This window comes from Ipomoea triloba, chromosome 1 (assembly GCF_003576645.1).
Source record: "Ipomoea triloba cultivar NCNSP0323 chromosome 1, ASM357664v1".
Taxonomy (NCBI): Eukaryota; Viridiplantae; Streptophyta; class Magnoliopsida; order Solanales; family Convolvulaceae; genus Ipomoea; species Ipomoea triloba.
Window position 1 is genome coordinate 21,584,776 of NC_044916.1, and position 9,539 is coordinate 21,594,314.

Here is a 9,539-nt window from a genome sequence, read left to right on the forward strand (position 1 = left end):
ACGTCCTTCAAGAAACCCGGAGGTTGTTCAACGTACACCTCTTCTTCGAGAAGTCCGTTTAGAAAAGCGCTCTTGACATCCATTTGATATACCTTAAAATCTTTGAAGGCGGCATATGCGAGAAAGATGCGTATGGCTTCGAGACGTGCCACTGGAGCGAAGGTTTCATCAAAATCTATTCCTTCCTCCTGACAGTAGCCTTTGGCAACAAGTCCGGCCTTGTTCCTAACAATAACTCCATCCTCATTCATCTTGTTTCTGAAAACCCACTTTGTACCAATGACATTCTGATGATGAGGTCTCGGAACTAGTTCCCAAACGTCGTTCCTCTCGAACTGATGAAGTTCCTCTTGCATTGCTTGCACCCAATCTGCGTCGCTTAGAGCCTCATCGATCACCTTAGGCTCTATTTGAGATAGAAAACAAGCAAACATGCTTTCTCTGTAAGCTGATCTGGTTCGAACTCTGTCACGTACATCTCCGATCACTTGATCAGCAGGGTGACTTCTCAGCCATCTTAGGTCGGGATGCGGCTCCTCAGTTGATACTTCCATTGAAGGTTGAGATATGGGTTGAACATCTATGATCTGGTTTTGATCAACTGAGTCAGGCGCTTTCTTCTTGGTAGACTCTTCATCATCTGATTCTGACTGGAGTTCTGCTACGTCTCGAACTATCGACTGCTTGTCTTCGAGAGGTAAGTTTGATCTCTCGATAGACTCTGGCTGATCTTCCTTAGCAGCTTCCGTTGTCTTTGATGATTGATCTGTTGATGCCCTTTCATCAAAGGTAACATGTATGGACTCTTCAACCACCAAACTCCGCTTGTTGAAGACTCTGAGTGCTTTGCTTGTCGATGAGTATCCCAGAAATACTCCATCATCTGCCTTTTCTTCAAAAGTTCTTCGTTGAGTCTTCCCATTGTTGTGAATATAGCATTTGCACCCGAATGAGTGGAAGTGGCTTACATTCGGTTTTCTTCCATTCCACAACTCATATGGAGTCTTTCCAGCTCCTTTTACTATCAAGGACCGATTTGGGGTGTAGCACGCTGTGTTGATTGCTTCTGCCCAAAATCCTTGTGATATGTTGGCTTGCGAGAGCATGGTCCTTGCGGCTTCTTTGAGAGTTCTGTTCCTTCTTTCAGCAACCCCGTTTTGTTGAGGTGTTCGAGCAGCTGATAGTTGATGATGAATTCCGTTCTCGTTGCAGTAGCTCTCGATTACTTGATTAACGAACTCTCCACCTTGTTCTGACCGGATCTTTAGTATCGAGACTTCCTTTTCAACTTGAACTTGTTTCAAGAGATTTGGTAGGGCAATTTTTGTCTCGCTTTTCTTGGTTAAGAACACGGTCCAAGTGAATCTTGTGTAGTCATCCACTTCCACAAGAGTGTACTTCTTTCCCTTTATGCTGGGTGGATCCACTGGGCCAAATAAGTCCATGTGAAGAAGACTTAATGGTCTAGTGGATGATGTCTCGGCTTTGCTCTTGAAAGAAGATTTGATCTGTTTGCAACGTTGACATGCCTCACAGATTTTATCCTTTCGAAACGTCACTTTGGGCAGTCCTTCCACTAAGTTCCTCTTAGTAAGCTTGTTGATAGTCTTGAAGTTCAGATGACTAAGCTTACTATGCCAATCCCAGCATAAGTCTTCCTTGCTCCTTGCTAGCATACATAGGGATGGTTTTGCAGACCTCCAATCCACTATGTACATGTTTCCTTTCCTTGCTGCTTCCAAGACGACTTCGAGAGATTCCTCGTTCATAATCTGACATTTGCTTTTGGTGAAGACAACTTTGTGGCCCTTGTCACAGAACTGGCTTGTACTAAGGAGATTGAACTTGAGCCCCTCAACGTAGGATACTCCTTTAATAACCAGCTCATTCTTTTGGATTTCACCAACAGCTCTTGTGCACCCCTTCTTCTCGTTGTCGCCAAATGTCACCAAGGGACCTTCGATAGGTTGGATGTTCTCAAGCAGTGTTAGATTTCCAGTCATATGTCTCGAACATCCACTGTCAATGAACCACACGTCCCTGGTGTCCTGCAAGAAAATCAAGCAAGTTTAGGTACCCAAACTTTGGGTCCTGGTGGGTTAGTGAGTTTAGGCATCCATTTATACCTTGTGCCCATTATTCCAGGCCTAGGCGCAATGTAGCCATTGTACGTTTGATAATTATAAGGAATGCTAGCAAAGGTTTTAGGCCTCTTTGGTGCATAAATCAACTTAGGTAGAGACTTTTCGACCGGCTTATGCACCATGCCTTTCATACGCTGTTTGGTCATGTGAAATTGCTGAAAGTGAGGTTTCTTCCAGAACTTGTGATTTGATGACCAATTCTCACTAGATGGATAGAGTCTTCCTTTCTTCATCCGTGAGTTCCTAACTATGTGGATCTCAGACCTTCCATATTTGCCTTGAGGTGCATTATATGGAGTGTAGCTCTTTTTGTACTTGGAATGGCCTTGCGAGAGATAGCAAGGTGATCTCTCGATATTGTTTACCCGGCCATTCTTCGTAGCTTTCCTATACTTTCCATTGCTGGTGTATAGGGACGGTTTATTAATAGCTACCCTGGTCTTTTTCGTTGGTCCTTTATGACCTTTATTTGGTTTGGGTTGAGATCCTCCATTTCTTGAAGTTCCCAAACCATTGGTCTGTTTATCTCTCGATAGATGGTCGTGATGGAACCCTAGACCGGTTCTATCACTTGTAGGTCTGTGATCAACCACCATTTTCTCCATAGCTTTGGAGGAATTAGTGTATGATGCTATGACCTTTCGAAGATTAAGCTCTCTCGTCTCTCGAGCTTGGCACTCTTCAGATAGTAGGATTACTTTGGCTTCTAACTCACTTACTTTGAGAGTTAGCTCCGAATTCTCTTTCGAGACATTCTTAAGCATATCTCTTTCAGCAGTTAGCTTGCTGTTTTCCTCTCTGATTTTGGCATGAGTGCTATTAGCGACTGCGAGATCCCTTTTGAATGTTTCAAGCATCTCAAAGGGATCTTCATCGCTTTTGAAGGAAGAACAACGAGAGGTAGAAATAGAGCAGCGAGATGTGGAAGTAGAGGTTACCTCATTGTCAATGGCCATTAGGCATTGATTCTCCTCTTCCTCGGTGTATAAGCAGATGAGCCCCCTCTCATCCTCTGAGCTGCTGCTGCTTTCGCTGGAGCTCGACGTTTCGGACTCCTCGATTGTCCTCTCGAATTCTTCAGCAACAAGCGCCTTCCTGCGCTGATACGTCTTTGATGATCCTTTGAAGCCACTTTGTGCTGGCTTCTCTTTAGGTTCCTCCTTTCTCCTGGAGTTCCTACATTCTAGGCCTTGATACTTGCTTACCTTAGGGTAAGGGCAGTCAGCCTTGAAGTGCCCTGGTCTCCTACAGTTGTAGCATNAGGAAGGTGAACTTTTGTTGCTCTCCTGGTTCATCTTCATGTATTTCCTGAACTTTCTCACAAAGAGAGCAAACTGTTCGTCAGACATAACATTCATAGGATTAGAGTCTGACCTTGAAGATGTGGATGGTTGCTCAGCAACAAGTGCTACGTTTCGTCGATCCACAATGTCCTCATCTCTTGGGAACATCTCGAACTCGAAGGCTTTGAGATCCCGGAAGAGTTTGTCTGTTGTGGTTTCCTTCAGATCTCGGTGATCTCTCATCGTGATCACCTTTACTTCCCACTCCTTAGTGAGGCCACGTAAGACCTTCAGGTTCAGCTCCTTTTGTGGGATCTCCTTTTCAAGGTCACTGATCTCGGTTGTGAGCTTCATGAACCGAGACTCCATGCTGTCGATGCTCTCTCCTGGCTTCATCTTGAAGTCTTCGAACTTCTTCATGGCCACGGTGAGCTTGTTTTCCTTTTCCTGTTCGTCACCTTCACCAATTAACATCAAAGTATCCCATACCTCTTTTGCCTTTTTGCACTTCCTCACTTTTGGGAAGATGGTTTCGTCTATAGCTCTGAAGAGAATATCCTTGGCAATATTGTCCAGGTTGTTTCTCTTCCTATCATCACTGGTCCATTCTTCCCTAGGTTTTGGGATGTACTTTGGTGTTTCTTGGGTTTGAACTGCAGCAGTATTAACCATTAGGATCTTGACTGGTCCAGAAGTTATAACCTCGGCCATCTCATCATGGAGGGCTGATAAGTACGCAAGCATGCGTGTTTTCCAGTCGTCAAACCTGCTAAGATCAAAAAGAAGATGTCTCGACAACATGCTGTCCATATTGAAAAATTATCTCGTGCTTTGAAAATATTTAAGAAGATTTTTCAAAGAAGGATCTCTAGGCAATATAAACAAAGGTTTATATCGATCAGAGAACTTGCTCTGATACCAATTGTTGGTCCCAAGGGGATGGGGTACAAGTCTAGGGGGGGGGGTGAATAGACTTGTATAAGATTTTGCAAATCTTTTCGACCTCTCGTGTGTATTGAACTTAGGATGTTTAGGTTCGATACCTCACGAGGTGAAGACAAAGTTTTATGCGCAGCGGAAATGTTATCCCCTTTTAGTTAGCACGAGTTTGGGTTAGTTCGAGAGGTGTGATTATATGCAGTGCAATCGAGAAGTTAGCGAGAGATAAAAACAGAAAGTAAATGCAAGAGAGATTTTTAAGTGGTTCGGCCAACCCGCCTACTTCCACTCTTCTTCCAGAAACTCCCTGGAAGGATTGCACTAAAAACTTCCCTTTCTAGTACAATAACGAGCGCTTGAGCTTTGATCACCAAGCCCGCCTCAAGCCTCAGGTTTTTCTCCCCGCTTCCAGTTACTCCACCTCTCGAGCACTTGACCTTTGATCACCAAGCCCGCGTCAAGCCTCAGGTTTCTTTCGCTCGGACAGCAGCCAGGTTACTCCGCCTCTCCTCAGGTTTTTCTCCCCGCTTCCAGTTACTCCACCTCTCGAGCACTTGACCTTTGATCACCAAGCCCGCGTCAAGCCTCAGGTTTCTTTCGCTCGGACAGCAGCCAGGTTACTCCGCCTCTCCTCAGGTTTTTCTCCCCGCTTCCAGTTACTCCACCTCTCGAGCACTTGACCTTTGATCACCAAGCCCGCGTCAAGCCTCAGGTTTCTTTCGCTCGGACAGCAGCCAGGTTACTCCGCCTCTCCTCAGGTTTTTCTCCCCGCTTCCAGTTACTCCACCTCTCGAGCACTTGACCTTTGATCACCAAGCCCGCGTCAAGCCTCAGGTTTCTTTCGCTCGGACAGCAGCCAGGTTACTCCGCCTCTCCTCAGGTTTTTCTCCCCGCTTCCAGTTACTCCACCTCTCGAGCACTTGACCTTTGATCACCAAGCCCGCGTCAAGCCTCAGGTTTCTTTCGCTCGGACAGCAGCCAGGTTACTCCGCCTCTCCTCAGGTTTTTCTCCCCGCTTCCAGTTACTCCACCTCTCGAGCACTTGACCTTTGATCACCAAGCCCGCGTCAAGCCTCAGGTTTCTTTCGCTCGGACAGCAGCCAGGATACTCCACCTCCCTTGCTTAATCCAAAGCAAGACGTTGTTGATAGTCACAGTTGAATGTAACAATCTCCAATCTGACCACAAGCTATCGTTGAATCAACTTTGATGTAGAGCAGCTTTGGTCACCTTCTGGATGTATGACAGTTTAGCTTTGTAACTCTCTTCGAACACTAAGATGTGTTCTCTCGCTGTATTGAATATCAGGATGATATTCCAAGTTAAGCACTTTGCACTGGAACGTTTTTATCAGACACCTCTTGTTAACCTCTTGACCTCTTTCACAACCCCTGTTTCTTCTGTGTCTTTACGTCCTTATATATGAGAGTAGAAGAATAGTTCCGTTGGAGGGAAAACTATTCCGTTTGAAATTGGTCTCCCACGCCGAACATGGGTCTTTGCACAATTTCAGCATTTTTCATGGAGTAGTGGTCTTGTAACTTGAGCCTTTTGTTTTGTAGTGAATATTCCATATTCCACTTTCTTGAGCTCATGCTTCACTTGCTTCTTTTGGATAAAGTTACTCTTTTTATGTTCCCATCATTCCTTGTTTGGGGAATCTGACCACTTCAGGATTGGTGCACTTCTTGACCGTTTGTGGTGGAGGTCTGACGTGTCATCCACTTCCGTCCATTTTGAAACCTCCCGCTCAGCACCTCTTCAATATTTTATCTCCATGATATTCTTCTTCTCCAAACTTAGAGTATTTTATCTGCACATGTTGACTAACATTCAGCCTCTTGGAGAAGTGCCGGTTTATCGAGACCATAAAAGATGTCTCGACCACTTGATGTTTCAATCCCATGTATCGAGAGGTCTATCTCTCGAATATTCTTTACGTCTCGAACTTGATAGGTATATTGAGAGGTCCTTACCTCTCGAACTTGGCTTGTGTCTCGAGACTTAGTTGATGTCTCGTAGACCCTTATTCCTCCAGAGTTGTCTCGTGCCTGCTTCTGATCTATCTGTTTGCTTACAACACGAAAACTTCTAAGTTGTTCAAACAAGTTTACCTTAAGCTTAAATATTTCCCGAGTTGAGCTCAAATTACCCGGTTGTATTTTCGCTCTTAGTTTACTTATCGAACTTACATTGTTTTGCCTATGTATCGAGACTTGGGGATTCTTACTTAACAGTTGGTATCATCAAAACCTATTACATGATGTTCCTAACAAGGCCTTTTGGGAAGAGAAGCTAGAAAGAAGAAGAAGAAGAAAATCAAAGAAGGGAAAAGATCCTTTTTAATTATTTGTGGTCTCAGCTCTTGGCTCTCAACCCTTTATTCTCGGTGCCTCTTCTTTCTGCTCCACCTTGGAGTACAGGGGATAGTCTAACTTATACCACCATTCTCTATTGTATCATTCAACCTATCAATCTTAGGGAATGTCAATTATGCTTAAGCACTATCATAGACTTAACGTTTGTGGATCATAGGCGAGACCACTTCATTGAGTGCTCTTCTGTCACGCCTCCTTAGAGCAATGCCATTAGTGAATTTTTAGCTATAAGATAAAACGCTGCATTGAAATGGAAATATCTAAATTAGTGCTTCTAAGACACACAAGAAGAAAACCGAACAAGTCCAAACGGAGCAGTTTTGTAATCACAACATTTTTGTGGCAAAACTGTAGTTTTAAGTTTCATCTTACGCTTCTAGCAGGCTATTAAGTATAAATAACAGGGTGGAGCAGCAAATCCGTTGTAGTCTAGTTGGTTAGGATACTCGGCTCTCACCCGAGAGACCCGGGTTCGATTCCTGGCAACGGAAACTCGTTTTATGCTTTGATTTTGTACCGCGCGTTCACGGCGGAGGGGAAAAAGGATATTGGGGTGAGAGAGGCTCGAACTCTCAACCTCAGGATCACTCAGAAGCTATGAGACCTACGCGCTAGCCAACTACGCCACCACCCCATGTTGACACTTAGCTTTTAGAGAAGACTATTTTATAGATGTTTTACTTGAATTGTGGGCTTTTATACTTTAGAGCAGGGGTGTAGTAAATTTAGTAATAATGTGAATAGAGATTAATGAGGGGAAATAGTATAGCTTAAATAAGAAGTGTAGGGCCTTTGTTTACACTATTCAATGCATTAGGCTACCATGAGAGCACACTCAGGCCTTTTGGGAAGAGAAGCTAGAAAGAAGAAGAAGAAGAAAATCAAAGAAGGGAAAAGATCCTTTTTAATTATTTGTGGTCTCAGCTCTTGGCTCTCAACCCTTTATTCTCTGTGCCTCTTCTTTCTGCTCCACCTTGGAGTACAGGGGATAGTCTAACTTATACCACCATTCTCTATTGTATCATTCAACCTATCAATCTTAGGGAATGTCAATTATGCTTAGGCACTATCATAGACTTAACGTCTGTGGATCATAGGCGAGACCACTTCATTGAGTGCTCTTCTGTCACGCCTCCTTAGAGCAATGCCATTAGTGCATTTTTAGCTATAAGATAAAACGCTGCATTGAAATGGAAATATCCAAATTAGTGCTTCTAAGACACACAAGAAGAAAACCGAACAAGTCCAACCGGAGCAGTTTTGTAATCACAACATTTTTGTGGCAAAACTGTAGTTTTAACTTTCATCTTACGCTTCTAGCAGGCTATTAAGTATAAATAACAGGGTGGAGCAGAAAATTCTTTGTAGTCTAGTCGATTAGGATACTCGGCTATCACCCGAGAGACCCGGGTTCGATTCCCGGCAACGGAAACTCCTTTTATGCTTTGATTTTGTACCGCACGTTCACGGCGGAGGGGAAAAATGATATTGGGGTGAGAGAGGCTCGAACTCTCAACCTCAAGATCACTCAGAAGCTATGAGACCTACGTGCTAGCCAACTACACCACCACCCCATGTTGACACTTAGCTTTAAGAGAAGACTGTTTTATAGATGTTTTGCTGGAATTGTGGGCTTTTATATTTTAGAGCAGGGGTGTAGTAAATTTAGTAATAATGTGAATAGAGATTAATGAGGGGAACTAGTATAGCTTAAATAAGAAGGGTAGGGCCTTTGTTGACACTATTCAAGGCATTAGGCTACCATGAGAGCACACTCAGGCCTTTTGGGAAGAGAAGCTAGAAAGAAGAAGAAGAAGAAAATAAAAGAAGGGAAAAGATCCTTTTTAATTATTTGTGGTCTCAGCTCTTGGCTCTCAACTCTTTATTCTCTGTGCCTCTTCTTTCTGCTCCACCTTGGAGTACAGGGGATAGTCTAACTTATACCACCATTCTCTATTGTATCATTCAACCTATCAATCTTAGGGAATGTCAATTATGCTTAAGCACTATCATAGACTTAACGTCTGTGGATCATATGCGAGACCACTTCATTGAGTGCTCTTTTGTCACGCCTCCTTACAGCAATTCCATTAGTGCATTTTTAGCTATAAGATAAAACGCTGCATTGAAATGGAAATATCCAAATTAGTGCTTCTAAGACACACAAGAAGAAAATCAAACAAGTCCAACCGGAGCAGTTTTGTAATCACAGCATTTGTGTGGCAAAACTGTAGTTTTAATTTTCATCTTACGCTTCTAGCAGGCTATTAAGTATAAATAACAGGGTGGCGCAGCAAATCCGTTGTAGTCTTGTCGGTTAGGATACTCGGCTCTCACCCGAGAGACCCGGGTTCGATTCCCGGCAACGGAAACTCCTTTTATGCTTTGAATTTGTACCGCGCGTTCACGGCGGAGGGGAAAAAGGATATTGGGGTGAGAGAGGCTCGAACTCTCAACCTCAGGATCACTCAGAAGCTATGAGACCTACGCGCTAGCCAACTACGCCACCACCCCATGTTGACACTTAGCTTTTAGGGAAGACTATTTTATAAATGTTTTACTTGAATTGTGGGCTTTTATACTTTAGAGCAGGGGTGTAGTAAATTTAGTAATAATGTGAATAGAGATTAATGAGGGGAACTAGTATAGCTTAAATAAGAAAGGTAGGGCCTTTGTTTACACTATTCAATGCATTAGGCTACCATGAGAGCACACTCAGGCCTTTTGGGAAGAGAAGCTAGAAAGAAGAAGAAGAAGAAAATCAAAGAAGGGAAAAGATCCTTTTTAATTAATTT

General features: G+C 43.6%; 3 non-coding genes across 3 annotated transcripts; all 3 read left to right on the forward strand.

Moving 5' to 3' along the window:
- Window positions 1–7,162: 7,162 nt before the first annotated feature.
- Window positions 7,163–7,235, forward strand: TRNAE-CUC. The gene has a single exon. It is a non-coding gene; the product is annotated as a tRNA-Glu (tRNA).
- Window positions 7,236–8,102: 867 nt separating this feature from the next.
- On the forward strand, window positions 8,103–8,175 carry TRNAD-AUC. The gene has a single exon. It is a non-coding gene; the product is annotated as a tRNA-Asp (tRNA).
- An 867-nt stretch (window positions 8,176–9,042) lies between these two features.
- Window positions 9,043–9,115, forward strand: TRNAE-CUC. The gene has a single exon. It is a non-coding gene; the product is annotated as a tRNA-Glu (tRNA).
- Window positions 9,116–9,539: the final 424 nt, after the last annotated feature.